Here is a 16,589-nt window from a genome sequence, read left to right on the forward strand (position 1 = left end):
AAGAAAACTAAAAATAAAAACAAACACAATTAGTAACTCCGGGAAAACAAAAGGTTTGCATAAGAAAGTAATTGTAATCATACCATACGGCTTGTTTGGGAGTGCCCATTCCATTGTCAAAGTAATATCTGTCAAATACACATTTAACCAAAAACTATGACACTATTGGGAAAATGTGGGCAGGTAAGCAGAGAATTGAGGGTGGGGATTTAAAAAAACCAAAATCCTTACGTGTATTTGAGAAAATCAAATAAATATTATCTGAAGCTGATAGGAAATATTATAAGCATGTCTTTTAGAAACAGGGAAGTCATACTAAGGATCACTGCCAGTAATCCCAACAGTTCTAAGATTTGAAAGTGGTTGCTTTGGGAAGTAGAATTGGCGATAGATGGCGCTATAAAAAGCTTGGAAGTAAAGAGAGGAGCCTTTTGCCTCACCTGTATTTTATTTTTTAAAACAATGTACATGTCGGGGCACCTGGGTGGCTTGGTCGGGTAAGCATGTGATTCTTGATCTAGGCTCAGGTCATGATCTCGTGAGTTTGAGCCCCGTATTGGGCTCTGCGTTGACAGCAGATTCTGTCTCTCCTCTCTCTCTCTCTGCCCCTCTTCCCCCATCAAAATAAAGAAAATTTTTTTAAACAGGCCAATTTGGAGTGGATTATGAGGATTGTTACAAAAAAAAAACATAAAACAGTGTATGTGCATTATTTTGAAAGGGATAAAAATGCTTTGGAACATGGAAGTATATAGGATGTATCTGCTATAAAATTATAGAAATCTTAGTGTGGTCAGCCTTGGCAGGATTGATATTTCAGCCAGATAATTCTTTGCTAAGAAGGGCTATCCCGAGTGCTTTACTAGATGGTACGAACATTCTTCCTCCGGTCTCAACAACTAGAAAAGCCCAGTGTCCCGTGGGAGACAGCCCCGTTTGAGAACCGCTGCTTTAAAGGATTTAAAAACTGTTATTGAATGAATTTGTGGCAATACATAAAAATGCTATTCGGTATCAGTAATGCAGGAAACAACAGCTTCGTTACACAGAACTTGAACCCCGTAGCAAATGAAGTGTTCGCAGTTCTCTGGTTCCTCCTGCCAGCGCCCGGCTTAGCCCCTGGCTCTCTGCCCGGTTAACTCAGGGCTCACTAAAAAAAGAAAGGGCTCAGGAGGAAATGGCAGCTTCTTTGTCATGCTCAGTGGCCTCTGAAAACATAGTTGACATTTTTTGCATTGTTTTCCCGATGGCACAACTTGAATTTCTCTGGGGTGCAAATGTTAATCATTATGGCAACTTTGGGACAATATGGCAGCCTTTGGATGTATTTCTGTGGTCAGTTGGCTGCGGGACAGACAGACACACACATTCATCCCCCCTGTGCATCCCCCCCCCCCCCCCCCAGCATCCCTGTGCAACGCTCTTGGTTCAGTTCTTTGCAAGTGTTTTCCCTGAGAATTTACAAAGGAAGTCAACAGGAAAATGGTTCCTCAGATTTTTTGATGTGGATAAAACCTCATAAATAATTTAATGCCCTCATTTCACAGCTGAGGAATCTGTGGTCCAGGGAGAGTTGCTTATAATTAATTAGGAGCAAAGTGAGACCTGTAAATCTGCCCTTCTTTCCCCCCCCCCAACTTTCCTTCCCCACTCCCCTTCTCCCTCTTTCAGTACAATGTGTGTGCACAGTGATACTGTGGGATGAAGACAGAACAGGGTAGGAAAACGGATCAGGCATCTGGCAAGTTGTGTTAGCAATTTTCACACAGTCAAGGGCTCTGAGCGCCGTGCACCGGGGGCCCGAGCGCTTGTAAGCTTAGAGAAAACGGAAAAGAGACGTGGTTGGCTCGTCCAAGGTGCCCCTGGCCCCTGCTTGGGCAGAACTGTGTGGCTCGTGTGGAATTTTTGAGTCACCCCCCCCCCCCCCCCGCCCCCGGGAGTGTGCCATCCGCGGAGCCACCTTACCCCGGTGGCCACCTCTTCCCCATGCGGGACAAGGCGGCCCCATTCTGGCATCCTGGCACCTTGCTACACACATCCTCTTTCCCAGCACCCCGAGAGTGCATGTGACCCCATGGCCCTCTGGCCTGCAGCTGTTGCCTCCAGCACCACTCAAGCTGCAGCCCTTTTCTTTTCCTCCTCGCCTGGCCTCTTGGGCCAACAGGGATCTTGCTGCCTCCAGGAAGCCTCTCTGGATTTCTTCCATGCGGCGAGCGTGGGCAGACAAGACAGTGTGGTTGCTTGTCATCCCGTCATCTGCAGTCCTCCTTGTCCTCCAGCTCAGTGGCAGTTATTTGTTAGTCGCTCCGTGATTTTTGAGAGCGGTCTGTCACTAGACGCCAGGGACCCCACACCGCCCAAGATTTCCTCCTAGTTCTCTGCACTCCCCTCTCTCACTGACAGCTCCTTCTGTCAGGGTTCCATCCACACCGTGCGGTCTGTAGACCAGTGGTTCTCGGCAGGGCACTTGTGCCCTCCGGGGGGACACCTGGTAACAGCCGGGGTCAGCTTGGGTTAGCACAGCAGAGGGGGTGGGGCGTGTGGATTGCCACCTGCATCTGACGCGGGGAGTCCAGGCTTGCGGCTCAGGGCACAGAGCGGCCCCAACAACAGTGAACTGACCCACAATGACCGCGGTGCCCGGGGCGAGGAACCCTGTTTGGGGCACTCCCATTCAGGCCCGTAGGTTTTGAAGGTCATGGTCGTGGGATGAGTTCCAGACTTAACTCTGCAACTGTGATGTCTCCTGCTTGCTCGGGCGGGTGTGCTTAACTACCTCGTTCACAGTCCACTGAGAGACGGAATAGCGTTTCACCGCGTCACACACAGAAAGTCTCCATTTTCCTCTCCTCGGTCCTGCGTCCCAGGAAATGGTACCGTCTTCCAAGTTGGGGCCCAAACCCTGAACCCGGAAGTCATGCTGGGTTCTTTTGTCCCGTCCCCATCACGCATGCTTCCCCCCCCTCCCCCTCGCACGTCCTCTAGGTCAGAAGGTCTTCGAACCCGGCACACTCTCTCTGTTTCGCCATCATCTTTCCTGCCAGCACGGTGCCAGCCACGAGCGGCTCTCTGCTGGTCAGGAGCTTGTCTGGAGTTTGTTCTAAGCATGACAGGAGCCCCCGGAGAGTTTTTTAAACAGCAGGAGAGTCAGATTTTCTTTTCTCATGAAGCCTGGTGCTGGCTGAAGAATAAGGTGTAGTGGAGCTTGTGTAGGATCAGTTTCTTTGTTTTTCTTTTTCTTTTTAATGTGTCTTTTATTTTGAGAGAGAGAACGAGCGAGGGAGGGGCAGAGAGAGAAAGGCAGAGAATCCTAAGCAGACTTTACACTACCCGTGCAGAGCCTGATGCAGGGCTCGATCTCACGAACCAGGAGATCATGAACTGAGCTGAAACCGAGCCTTGGATGCTTAATCAACTGAACCACCCAGGCGCCCCAGATCAGTTTCCTTTCCATGGGCTGCAGAGCCCTCTGGGACTTGGGACCTGTTCTTACTTAACCTCTGGTGCCCAGCCCGCCAGACTTCCTCCCTCTTGGCCAAGATCATTCTCACCACAGGACATTTGCACTTGCTGTGTGTGCAGCCTGGCCTCCCTCGGCCGCGCTCACGTGCTCCCTCCTCCAAGAATGCTGCCCCAGGCCCCACCGTAACTCTGGTGACTCTGTCCCGCCACCAGCTGGGGTTTCCGTAGTTCTGTCATCCGAAATGATCTTGCTGTCCATTTGCTTTGTTTATTGTCCCTGCTGTTCCATGGTCACATTCCCCCCTTTCCACTGCCAGGTTGGGGACACCCCACAAGACCATCCGTCTCTAAGACCGGAGTGGCGCCCAGCGCTGTTTCCGTCTTCCACAAGGCCGGACGGCAGTTGTTGTCAGGAGAAACTTTCTGACTTGGGTTAACCTAGAAACACCTGCGTTTTCACTTAGCTTGTTTTTGGAGGGTAGAGAAGACCGTGTCTGGTAAGAGCTGAGTCGATTTTTCAGTTACTGAAATTCCCTGGTGATGTGATCGTAATTGGTTCTGCAATAATGAACATTTTGAACAGATCCGTGTGAACAGTGTCATCGTGTGCTTTAAAGAGGGGAGGGAGCCTAAGATTCACCCTTGGCTCTTGTGTGGCATTGGACACAATTAGTATTTTGGTTTTGCAATAGCCCCGATTCACATACCTGCTGGCCTCGAGCGGTCTCTGCGTGGACGCTTTTGCCTTACTTTGCGTATTTTTCATTAACAGGTAACCGAAGACAGAAAGCGGGCCTCAAAATAAACCCTCGAAGGAAGAAGGGATTTGCCTACATTTGGCTCTGAGTAAGTGAAATTGTAAAATGGATTGCTTATTATGTAATAAATATCCTGTCAACCTCTCCATATTTTCCGGTACCGCACTGGCTGTAAGTATTGGAAAACGGTGATGTGTCAGGATTTCTTATAACAGGTGATTTTGCTAGCACAGAAAAAATATGTCTGCATAACATTTCTTTTTTTTGTTTAGCTTCTGGAAGTCAGAAATTTTAGGAAACAGCAGTGGAGGTCATTATTAAAATGTGTGCGCTTTTGCGAGAAGCCTCGTTTCTGCTGTTCTCTGGCATACACTTTTGAGGTACTTAATTTGTCCTTAGAAGGCTGATTTACAACAGACAGTGGCTTTTGACTCTTTGTCTGCCACAGGCTCCCTTAGTCTTATTTGCTCTTCTCAGAAAATGTCTGGAAGATGACGGGCTACCGACGGGCTACTTGAGAACCAGCCAGCATTTTCCATAAAATCCTTGCTTGGGCACCACTCTGAGGCAGCCTGGCCTGTGACGTAGGCCCCCGCGGGGCTGATTGCCTTCATTCTGAGCCCTGCCTGGACTGTCGTTAGAGCAGAGAGAATCCCCGGTCACTTAGAACGGGGCCTTGTGGGGTCTGGAACTGTCATCTTGGCCCCTGTAATGCATCCAGTTCACAAAAAGGCCTAATTCCCGCTTGAGTCAAGAAGGTCCTTTCCAGCGCACTTTGTATGGAAAATCTTTCACCTCTGGGAGGACCGTGCTTGGGATCTGTTCCTTCTGGAGTATTGCGGAGTCTACAGAGAGGTGTGAGATGGGTCTTGTTCTGGGGGGTAAGCATTACAGGTGCATGAAGTGGGGGGATGCGACACAAAGGCATGGTGTGGACGGGTGGCCCTGGGATGGTGTAGACAGTCCCTGCTGAGCGAATTCTGAGGAATTCTACCGGCATGTGCCAGAGCACTGAGGAAGGCTGGACCTTCCTCCTGGAGGGGAGACTCCAGGTGGGCTTGGTGACGGGTGGAGTTTGGACGCAGACTGAAGAAGTATGTTCTGGATGGGGGACCGAGTCTGTGGGCAGAGGTGAGGAGCCAGGAACAAGAAAGCTTTCTTTTCTTACTTTTTTTCATTGGAGAAAGCTGATAGATCAGGCTGGTGGAATTGAGGGGGTGGTGGAGGAACAGAAAGGGCGTGAACTTTGTACGTACCCCTGCGTACAGAATATTCCGAGGAGACTTGCTCTAGTGGTAGAACTCCCGTCTCGTATCTGCCGGGACACACGTGTGGAATGCGAGCCCATCGGTATCAGAGGGGCACCCTGTGGCCTGAAAGAACACCAGGGGTGACCCCCACGGGGAGGAAGGAACAGTAAGTTGTGACGAAATACCTCAAAAAACACCTACTGGGTGCCAGATGGTGCCAGTTTTTGGTAACCACTTTATCGAGAGAATCCACACAGGTGACCGTTGACTCACCGAAAGCGTGCAGTTCCGCAGTTTTCCGGTGTATACCCGGGGTTGTGCGCCCAGCACCACAGCCTGTAGCTGGAGCCTTGCATGGACTGTTGTCACAGTGTCGCTCGCTGTTGCCGCCTCCCCATGTCCCTGGCAGGCAGCCGGCTACTTCCTGTGTCGGCGCATTCACGCGTTCCTGGGTGTGAAGAGAGCCCTGTGGGGTGTGTTCTTTGTGTCTGACTCCTGACTCAGCGGACTGTTTTCTTTTTCTTTAAAAAAAATTTTTTTAATGTTTTATTTATTTTTGAGAGAGAGAGTGAGCGCGAGCGGGGGAGGGTCAGAGAGGGAGACGCAGAATCCGAAGCAGGCTCCAGGCTCTGAGCTGTCAGCACACAGCCCGACGCGGGGCTCAAACCCACAAACCTGAGAGATCATGACCTGGGCCGAAGTCAGACGCTCAACCGACCGAGCCACCCAGGTGCCCCAGCAGACCGTTTTCGACGCTCACCTGTGTTGTCGCACATGTCTGTCCTTCATGCCGTTTTATAGCCAAGTACTACTCCGTTGTATGAATAGACCACATTTTGTTTATCTGTTCATCCATCAGACAGTTATCTTGAAAGCTTCTATTGTGAATTAATGTTCAACTTGGCAAGAAGTTGCGAAAAACAGTACGGTGAGTTCCAGAGTATTCTCCCCGCCTTCCGCCTTGCATCTTCCTGAGCTCTCACAGGAGGAAATGGGGGTTGGCACTGTTGACTCAGATGCACGCCATCCGTGGACCTCACCAGTTGTCATGTGCGCTTGTGCGTTTGTGTGCTTGCATGGACCGCGTATGGAATGTTCTCACACCTGTGCGTGCAGCCACTGGTGAGTCTTGACACAGACGCGGAACCGTTCCATCGCCGGGAACGCTCCTCGTGATACTCCTTTATGCCACTCTCTCCAGCGCCTGGCAGCCGCTGGGTTCTCCATGTGTACAATTCTGTCACGTCAAGAGTGTTACATACACGGCATCAGGCCTTGGGAGACTGGCTTTGTTCACTCAGCCTCAGGCCCCGGACGTGCAACCGAGTTGTGGGTGTCAACAGCTCGTGCCTTTGAAAAAGTTTTTTTAATGTTTGATTTTGAGAGACAGAGCATGAGCGGGGGAGGGGCAGAGAGAGAGAGATGCTTAACCGACTGAGCCACCCGGTTGCCCCTCCGTGGGCATTCCTGCCTCCCCCTCTCCTTCCCTCACTCGCCCTCCCTGTCCAGAGCCTGGAAGTGATCGAGGACCCCGAAGTACTCACTGTTTGCTTTTGGGCTGTATTCTGTTTGCCCACTGGAGAGAGAGAGAGAGAGAGAGAGAGAGAGTGTGTGTGTGTGTGTGTTGGGCTTACTCTAAACGCTTGCCTTGGGCTTTCTCCTTTTTCTCGGATTGCTGTCCTTTTTGAGGTCTAAGTCTGAGATGGGCGACCAATTCCTACCAGTTCCTTTTTATTCAGACAATCTAAGGAGAGCGTAGTGGCCCAGGTAGTTGTAATCAAAGAGCGCCATGGCTCGGAGAAATGGTGCCGTGGAGCCTGAAAGGGTGGTTACCTGTTTGCATAGATTAGAAGTGGACATTGAAGTAGGGACAAGATAGGGCCTCCGATGTGTGTCACCTGGGCCGTGCACCATGTTGCAGACTAACCCACCTATGGGGGTTTTCACACTCAACTTGGTGAAGGTGGTGCCCCTGAGGGGTCTTTCAGCGGGTTTAGGGGGCGCTGGGGTAGAGTGGGGTGTTGCTGATCCATTGTATCAAAAGCAATAAAGCTTCACAGGTGCCCTTGGAACCATAGCTTCTTGATTTAAAGGTATCAGTTCTGTGTGGATAATTGGGCAGAACAGTTGCCTTGTGTGGTCTCCAGTTGATGAAGGGTCCTCGGTGGGGTGCTGTTGGATAGCACGATTCAGCTTTCCGTTCTGCCTTTCAATCTGCCGTTCAGATTTACTCAGTGTTCTTTCCTTTCAAACCACATTTGTCTTCATCTGCTTTCTCAAATGCCCAGAACACACACGCAAAGCCACGTAGACGCTGCCTCCAGGTTATCAGGAAAACTGCTCTCTTGTGAGAAGCTGGGTATTCCTTTCGTCTTAAGCCCAAGCAGACTGGGAAAAGTGTGCCGTCCTCCCAACTAAGGGATTGAAAGTCTAGTGAGTTTCTTCATGGTGGAATTTTGACTCACATGGACGTTAATTAAGTTCTTGATGAGTTAAACTCAAGAATAAACTCTTGAACTTGGATTTAGATTCTGGGTGTAACATGGCTAGGAAAGGTCCTCAAAATGATGAAAGAATTCTTTCGTTTCTGACAAAACTCTACTCTTCTGTCTCTTGTAATAAATCAAAGTATGTTGTTTTTCTTAATGGTTCCACTATAACCCTTAATGTTCCCAAGTGTTTCTCCGTTTAGGACACTGCTTGTCAACTAGAGTGCCCGCCGCCCCCCAGGGGACACTTGACAAAGTCTGGAGACATTTTTCAGGACTGGGGTGTGCGTGGGTGGGATATTGACCTCTAGAGAGCAGGACTCGGATGCTGTTAACGTCCTCCAGCGCACGGGACGGCCTGGCCTCCCTCCCACCCTCCCACACCAAAGAGTTGTCTGGCTCAGATATCGATAGTGTGGAGGTTGGCTGGTGTGGGACATGACCCAAAACTGTGCATATGTAAATTGTCGCCCTCTGTCTTCTTCATAGTAGGACTATCAGTGTGCTCATGGGTGTGAAGCATCGTGGTGAGGAGTTACACTTTTAGCTCTCCTGCCGTGACTCCAACACTCTACATAACTACAAATTTGGAAAAGAATAAGGTTATAGCCACAACTGCGATTCCTAAATAATGTTTCTCTTTGCATTAAGAAACACAGTTACGACAACATGATCGTATGTATAATTCATAGGCATCAAATCTGTTTAACTTCATTTAACTTATAATCTATCAAGGAAAATAATTTGTGTAATTTGTGATTTCTTTATAGTCAGGAGTAATTCTGAATTTATTACTTAGAATAATTATGTAATTTTTCAAATTGCCCACCTTTGTAACACCTCTGTATGCACAGTTAGCAGATTTTTAATGGATTTTTATTTTCAACATGAAAATACTCCCCTACAAAAAGACTATAATGGAAAGGTCATGCTTTGCTTAATACCTATTTAAGTCAGATTTACAAAGGATTCTTTTTTTTTGTGATGAAATACACGTGACATATAATTTACTATCTTAACCTTTTTTTTTTTTTGAAAGAGAGAGCTTGTGTGAGTGTAGGGAAGTCAGAGAGTGAGAGAAAGGATCCTTTTTTTTTTTTTTAAAGGTTGTTCGTCATTTTTGAGAGGGAGCGCACGAACCGGGGAGGGGCAGAGAGAGAGAGGGAGAGACAGAATCCCAAGCAGTCTCCACACTGTCAGCGCAGAGCCCGTCTCAGGGCTCAAACTCACAAACCGTGAGATCATGACCTGAGCCCAAATCAGGAGTTGAATGTTTAGGGGTGCCTGGGTGGTTCAGTTGGTTAAGCATCTGACTTCAGCTTAGGTCATGATCTTGAGGTCCATGAGTTTGAGCCCCACATCGGGCTCTGTGCCGACAGCTCAGAGCCTGGAGCCTGCTTTGGATTCTGTGTCTCCTTCTCTCTCTGCCCCTCCCCTGCTTACGCTCTTATCTCTCTCTCAAAAAGAAACATTAAAAAAAAAAAAAGTGGGACGTTTAACCCAGTGAGCCACCCAGGCGCCCCTGTCTTAACCATTTTTGAGTTTCCTCTCAATGTTATTAAGTTCACATTGTTGTGTAACTTTTGTCATCTTCCCAAACCAAAACTCTGAGCCATTAAACCCTGAATCCCAGTTCCTCGCTGTAGCCCCTCACCCACCATTCCACTTTGTGTGTCTACAGATTTGCCTGTTCTAGGTACCTCTATAAGAGGAATCAGACAGTATTTGTCTTTTCGTGTCTGGTTTATTTCAGTCAGTATAATATCTCCCAGGTTCATCCATGTTCTGGCAGGTGTCAGAATCTCCTTCCTTTTCAAGGCTGAATGATATTCCTTTGTGTATAGAGACCACATTTTGTTTATCTGTTCATCCATCGTTGGGTGGTTGAGTGGTTTACAAAGAAGTATTTTGAAGTTGAATCCATTATGTCTGGACCATCACTGTTTTTTAGACATAGTAAATGGGGACACCTGGGTGGGTCAGTCCATTGAGCATTCGACTCTTTTTTTTTTTTTTTGAGCATTCGACTCTTGATTTCAGCTCCGGTCATGATCCCAGGGTTGTGGGATCGAGCCCTTTGTTGGGCTTGGAGCCTGTTTAGGGTTTTGTTTTCTTTTTCTTTCTTTCTTTCTTTCTTTCTTTCTTTCTTTCTTTCTTTCTTTCTCTTTCTTTCTTTCTTTCTTTCTCTTTCTTTCTTTCTTTCTCTCTCTCTCTTTCTTTCTTTCTTTCTTTCTTTCTTTCTTTCTCTCTCCCTCTCTCCCCCTCTCTCCCTTTCTCTCTCTCTCTCTTTCTTTTTCTTTCTTTCTTTCTTTCTTTCTCTCTCTCTCTCTTTCTTTTTCTTTCTTTCTTTCTTTCTCTCTCCCTCTCTCCCCCTCTCTCCCTTTCTCTCTCTCTTTCTCTTTCTTTCTTTCTTTCTTTCTCCCTCTCTCCCCCTCTCTCCCTTTCTCTCTCTCTTTCTCTGTTTCTCTCTCCCTCCCTCTCTCCAACTCTCTCCTTCCTTCCTCTCTTTCTCTCTCTCTTTCCCTACCCACCCTGCCCCTCTCCCCTGCTTGCATTGGCTCTCTCTCACTTTCTCTCTTAAGAAAAACAAAAAAAAAGTAGACATAGCAAATGATTCTGGTTGGCGTGTGCTGAAAGCATGTTGTACCCACACAGAAAATGCCACAGCTTTCCTCATGCACGTCCTCAGGTGTAGTTAACACAACATTCTACTATTTGGGGAACTGCAGTTGACCCTTGAATACACAGGTCTGAACTGCGCCGTCCACTTAGACACGGATTTTTCGATAAATACAGTGCCGTCTTGTAAATCTATTTTCTTTTCCATGTGATTTTCTTATATTTTCTTTTTACCACCTTACTTTAAGTCTATACTATGTTGGGGGTGGGTGCCTGGGTGGCATGGTCAGTCAAGTGTCCTGACTCTTGGTCTCGGGTTGGGTTATGATCTCATGGTTTGTGAGTTCAGGCCCCACATGAGGCTCTGCTCTGATGGTGTGGAGCCTGCTTGGGATTCTTTTTTTGTTGTTGTTAGTTTTTTTTTTTTAATGTTTACTTAATTTTAAGAGAGACAGAGCGCAAGCACGGGAGGGATGGAGAAAGAGGGAAGCACAGAATCTGAAGCAGGCTCCAGGTTCTGAGCTGTCAGCATAGAGCCTGACACGGGGCTCAAAGTCACGCATGGCAAGATCACGACCTGAGCCAAAGTTGGATGCTCAACCACCTGAGCCACCCAGGTGCCCCACCTGCTTGGGATTCTGTCTCTCCTTCTCTGTGCCCTTCCCTACTTGTGTGCTCACTCACGCTATCTCTTTCTGTCTCTCTTCTCTTCTGTTCTCTCTCTAAGTGAATAAACATTAAAAATTTTTTTAAATAAAAAAAAACCCCACAGTATGTTGGCACCTGGGTGGCTCCGTTGGTTAAGCTTCCAACTCTTGATTTTGGGTGGCTCCGTTGATTTTGGTCTTGATTTTGGTCAGGTCATGTTCTCATGGTTTGGTTTGTGAGATCAAGCCCCTCGTCAGACTCCGAGCTGACAGGGTGGAGCCTGCTTGGGATTCCCTGTCTCCCTCTCTCTCTGACCCTCCCCTGCTCACGCTGTCTCAAAATAAACTTTTCTTTTTTTTTAAAAAAAGAATACAGTATGCAATGTGTATCACATACAAAATATGTATAAATCGAGTGTTGATGTTAATGGATAAGGCTCCTGGTTAACAGTAGGCTGTTCATTTTGGGGGAGTCAGAAGGTTTACACAGATTTTCAGCTGTGAGGGGTGGGTGTCCCTACCCCTGAATTGCTCAAGGGTCAGCTGTCCTCTTCTGAGATGACTTCATACATTTGTCCCATGTGTTTCTTTGTTCCCTTAGCTTCCAAAGGAGAGAGCAGTGAGTGAAAGAAGTATTTCACACAGTAGAAGTGTCCAGAGAGGTACCCACACCCTTCGACTTCCCGCCATGCTCTCTTGAAATGAGATCTCTTTCCTGCCTCCCTCCCTCCCCTCGCGTACCTCTGGCCACAACTCTCTTTGACAAGTAACCATCCGCCAACAGTCCCTGACTGGCATTTCTTCTTCCCACCTCCTGGGACCTCACTTCTCTGCAAAAGTATAAACTTTGGCTCTGTGCGTATCAACTTCTGAGTCCCTTTGCAATCAGCACGTTGAGGTCTTTACGTGAAAAGATTTTTGGTGGTTCTGCCGCGTGGTGTCTGTAGTTGAAGCATCATCTGTGAAAATTGGCGTTCTGACTTTGGGATCTGACTCTGTCCCCGCGTATTATCGCAGTACTTAATCCTAAACCACCTGCTCTTTACTTAACAGGGGTATCGTTCACCTGTGATGAGTTTATAACTTTATTTACATGCAGCAATCAGAATGAATTTCTTCTGACCTTGTGGTGCAAAGTAGGGCAGCAGAATTGCTGCCGATTTGTCTGTTCATTTGTTCTGCAGATAATGAGTGCCTTCTGAGCGCCGGGTGCCAGGGCTGGAGCAGGACGGTTCCTATGGCTGCACACCAACGATTCGATTTCGTTTTTGGTTGGGGGTGGAAAACGTAGCGGGCGAGCACGGAGCTCCGTGAAATAGTTGAAAACCTGTCACACAGTCTATAGTATCTGTAGCGGTTTGCCTTACAAAACAAAGTGCTTTGGTGGCGTTTCTGAGTTCTTCAAAATGCACGTCCACTTTTTTATTTCGAACTGATGGAATTGGGCGGTCATCCACTTGTCGTTTCGTAAACCTAAAGAAAAGCTTCCTTTGTGAGGCAAGTCCTCCTAGCAGGAGGGTTTTCTGGCTAAGACCGTGGGCTGCATTTCTTGTTTATGTTACATTGCTGATTCATTTTCAGTATGATTTAAAATTTAATTTATGGTTTCTTTATCAAATTAATTACGTTATTGGGTGCTTTCGTGATTTCACGGAGCTCACCGCATTTGATAGCAGTAGAGGGCAGGGTGTATGACCTTTAGTAATTTTTACACCCGTTTTAAAGACAGTTTTCTGTGTGACCACACAGTGTTTGGCTCACAAGGTACGTATTCCTTCAGACTCCAGATTTCAGTTGCAAATACCACGTTTGCACCGAATTCCCTTCCCAGTGTTTACTTACATAGAATATCGTCATTCCGTGCTCGGGAGCTATTTGTCTTTGTCAGCGGATGTAGGTAGAATATTAATCTCGTATGAAATTCAGATAAGGAGAGAACAGATGGATTTATGGCTCTTGAAACCTCTAAACTCTGCAGCTGTGGGGAGTTGTTAAGCTATGAATAAAGAAATTCTGGACCGTGGCTAGCAAGGGCTGGCGTGACCCGATTGGCGCTGAATCCATCACCCTGTTAGGGATAGATTTCTCGTGGCTCGTCTTCTCTGGTTTGGGGTTAATGCTGTCCTGCTGCGGTCCGGCCTTCCTGTGGGCCAAGAATGAGTTCTCAGTGGTGTCCTTCACAGGAGTCTCCTGGGATGCAGGCAGAGTTACTCCGCATCCCCAGAGGCAAAAACAAGTGGTCAGGTGTATTTCTTTTGTGGTTGAGGGGGACCGTGTGTCGGCCGGGTACAGGTGCAGGAGAGGGCCAGCATCAAGGGGACACTCCCAGGCATCTTAGGACACGCACCCTGTCACCTTCAGTGAGACCTCATCGAGAGGACAGAAGCACCTGCAGATCATTATGGGGGATACGGGGCCACATCGGGATTTGAAAATGGCAGTGAAGTGATCGAGTTTGGGGATCATTGCTTTGACTTCAGCTGATGCCCCGAGCACACCACAAGATGATGCTTAGACGCAAGAAGGTCTGCTTGGCGATTTGCCTCTCGCGCCTGGGCTGGGACGCACGTTATGTAGAATTATGGAGGACAGGGGCCTCAGGTGAACGGGTAGGACCTCATTGCCCCGTCTGTCTGAGAGTCCCCAGCAAGAAAGACGTGTCCTGTCTAGAAAGTGCAGAAACGGTTCTGAAAACGTTACCTCTCTGTTGATACAGGCGAGTGAGTGTCCCCCGGCCACCAGCACCTCGTCACTTCATCGGAGCGGAAATGCCCTGTGCTGGGCTGTATTAACTGTCTAAAGATAAGTGAGCTTCATTAGTGTGTTCATCACGCACCCCTGTGCTAGGTGGGCCAGAACAACGTTAGCCAGAGGCAGTTTTTTCAACAGCTTTATTGACACATAATTCCCATACTGAGCAATCATTCATTCATTTAAAGTATCTGATTTGATAGTGTTTGGTGTATTCACAGAGTTGTACATCCTTCACCAAGATGTTAATTTTAGCGTATTTTCAACGCCCCCGGAAGAAACCCCATGCCCCTTAACAGTGGCTGCCCATTTCTTCCTCCGTGGCTCCTGGCAGCTGCTAGCCTGTGACCCTCAGGATTGACCGGTTTGGGACATTTTGTAGAAAGGGAATCATACTCTATGTGGCCTTTCGTGACTTCTTTTACTTTGCATGATGTTTTCAAGGCTCATCCACGTTGTAGCACGTGTCAGTGATTCATTCCTTTTGCCACTCCGTTGTATGGATTGACCCCGTTGTGTCTGTCTGTTCATCAGTTGACGGGCACTTGGGTGGTTTCCACCGTTTGACCACATGAATAATGCTACCCTGAACATTCCAGTGGAAGTTTTTGTGGGGATGTATGCAAGCTAGGATCAAGATGACCCAATGAACTGGTGGCTACCAGAATGATATAGGAAGGTTTTTAAGAGGCAGCTTTACATTTTAAAAATTATTTTGATTTTTGGGGTGCCTGGGTGGCTTAGTCGGTGGAGCGTCCAACTCTGGATTTCAGATTCCAGGGTCATGGGACAGAGCCCTGCATCGGGCTCCACGCTGAGTGTGCAGCGTGGGTAAGATTCTGTCTCCCTCTGCCCCTCTCCCCTGCTCACACGCACGCTCTTTCTCCCTCTTAAAAAAAAAGTTACTTTTAGGATTTTAAGTTCTATGTGAGAGAACTATACTTAAAAAAAAAAAAATTTTTTTTTAACGTTTATTGTTGAGAGACAGACAAAGCGAGACAGAGTACAAGCAGGGGAGGGGCAGAGAGAGAGGGACACACAGAATCCGAAGCAGGCTCCAGGCTCTGAGCTGTCAGCCCAGAGCACGACGCGGGGCCCGAACCCGCGAACCGTGACATCATGACCTGAGCCAAAGTCAGACACTTAACCGATTGAGCCGTCCATGCACCCCGAGAGATAAGTGTACTTTTGTGTTTTGACCTTTTTGCCCCCAACTCCTCTCAAAGCAAAGCATAACAAAGCTGTTGCATATGTAGTACCTCATGTGTCCTTCACTGGGTTGGGTTGAACCCGTGGGCGTGAAAGTGCTCTGTGTGGGTCTGTGTGGCTCCATATTTGAGGAGATGCCAGTGCTGTGAGAGGGGGTGCAGTGTCTAGAACAGGTTTCTAGATGGCGGACAGTTCCAGAAGACCAAAACTGGGGCCAGGTCGGTCGGAGGCGACGGGATCACACAGTGAAATGAGGCAGGTCATTTACACGGGTCCACAGATCTTGCTTAGATGAGTAATTGAAGTAGGTGTCCACCCTTTTGCTTTTGCCCAAATTTGCAATTTTAGGCCAATCTAAATATTTCCAGGTTTATACTTTTTTCATGTAAATTTAGAGTAAATGTTTTTCCTTGAATATATTGTACACCTGAAACTGATAGAACATCCTATGTCATACTTCAGTAAAAAAATATAGCTAGATAGATACACACATGCAATTCTTTTTTGTAAGTTTATTTATTTATATTGAGACAGAGACAGCACGCGTCGGGGAGCGCAGAGAGAGGGAGACAGAGAATCCCAAGCAGGCTCCCTGGTGTCAGCACAGAACCTGACGCGGGGCTCCAACTCACGAAGCTGTGAGATTATGACCTGAGCTGAAACAAGGAGTTGGGTGCTTAACTAACTGAAACACCCAGGCGCCCCAAAAATGCAGTGTGTAAAATTACGAGGTGAAGATCAAGTGGTCAGTTTGTAGAAATTCCAGATTTCTTTGAATAGCGTAATGTCGGCACAAAGACAGTTTTTCTTATTTTCCCAAGCGTCAAGCCCCAACTGTGTGTGGCGTTAGTTTGAAGGTGCCCGCCAGTTGTTTTCCCGAGGTCGTCCAGAAGCTTGCACAGGTGTTAGGTCAGGGAAGAGCTTCTCCGATAACGAAGGGTCGCCTCCAGCCGAATTGTCTGCGCCGAGATGGAACCATTCACATCCGCGTGTTCAGTGTGGTACCCACTAGCCACCTGGGGCCCTAGAGCATTTGAAACGAGCCTAATGCACCCCAGGAACTGAGTTACGGCTTTTGTTTAATTTTAATTCACCCAAGATTAAATAGGCGCATGTGGCCAGGGGCCGCCCTGATTGAACAGGGAGGATGGTTTGGGAGCTTTATCTGGTGCTGGAGTGCAGTGAGGCTCATGGTGGTGGTTGGAGACGGGGACGTGTTTGGAGAAACGCCGTACAAACTAGGTCTTTATTTTGGTGGATACCTGGAAACCAAGGTGGCACCCGACCACTTCAGAACAGGGACTCTCCAGTGGGTAGTTTTGCAGTCGTCGCCCCCACCCCTTCCCTGGACATCTGGCAGCGGTCTGGGGGGCATTTTGGATTGTCATAACTCAGAGGAGGGTG

At 47.9% G+C, this 16,589-nt stretch overlaps 1 protein-coding gene across 5 annotated transcripts in view; it reads left to right on the forward strand.

Moving 5' to 3' along the window:
- Positions 1 to 16,589, forward strand: part of TBL1X (transducin beta like 1 X-linked) — a 231,243-nt gene that overhangs the window by 83,030 nt on the left and 131,624 nt on the right. For all 5 annotated transcript variants that reach the window (XM_042926658.1, XM_042926661.1, XM_042926656.1 and 2 more), the window contains exon 2: positions 4,235 to 4,308. The gene's annotated coding sequence lies outside the window, so the exon portion shown is untranslated. The remainder of the gene's footprint in view (positions 1 to 4,234; positions 4,309 to 16,589) is intronic.

The sequence above is a fragment of the Panthera leo genome, chromosome Y (genome assembly GCF_018350215.1).
Source record: "Panthera leo isolate Ple1 chromosome Y, P.leo_Ple1_pat1.1, whole genome shotgun sequence".
Taxonomy (NCBI): domain Eukaryota; kingdom Metazoa; phylum Chordata; class Mammalia; order Carnivora; family Felidae; genus Panthera; species Panthera leo.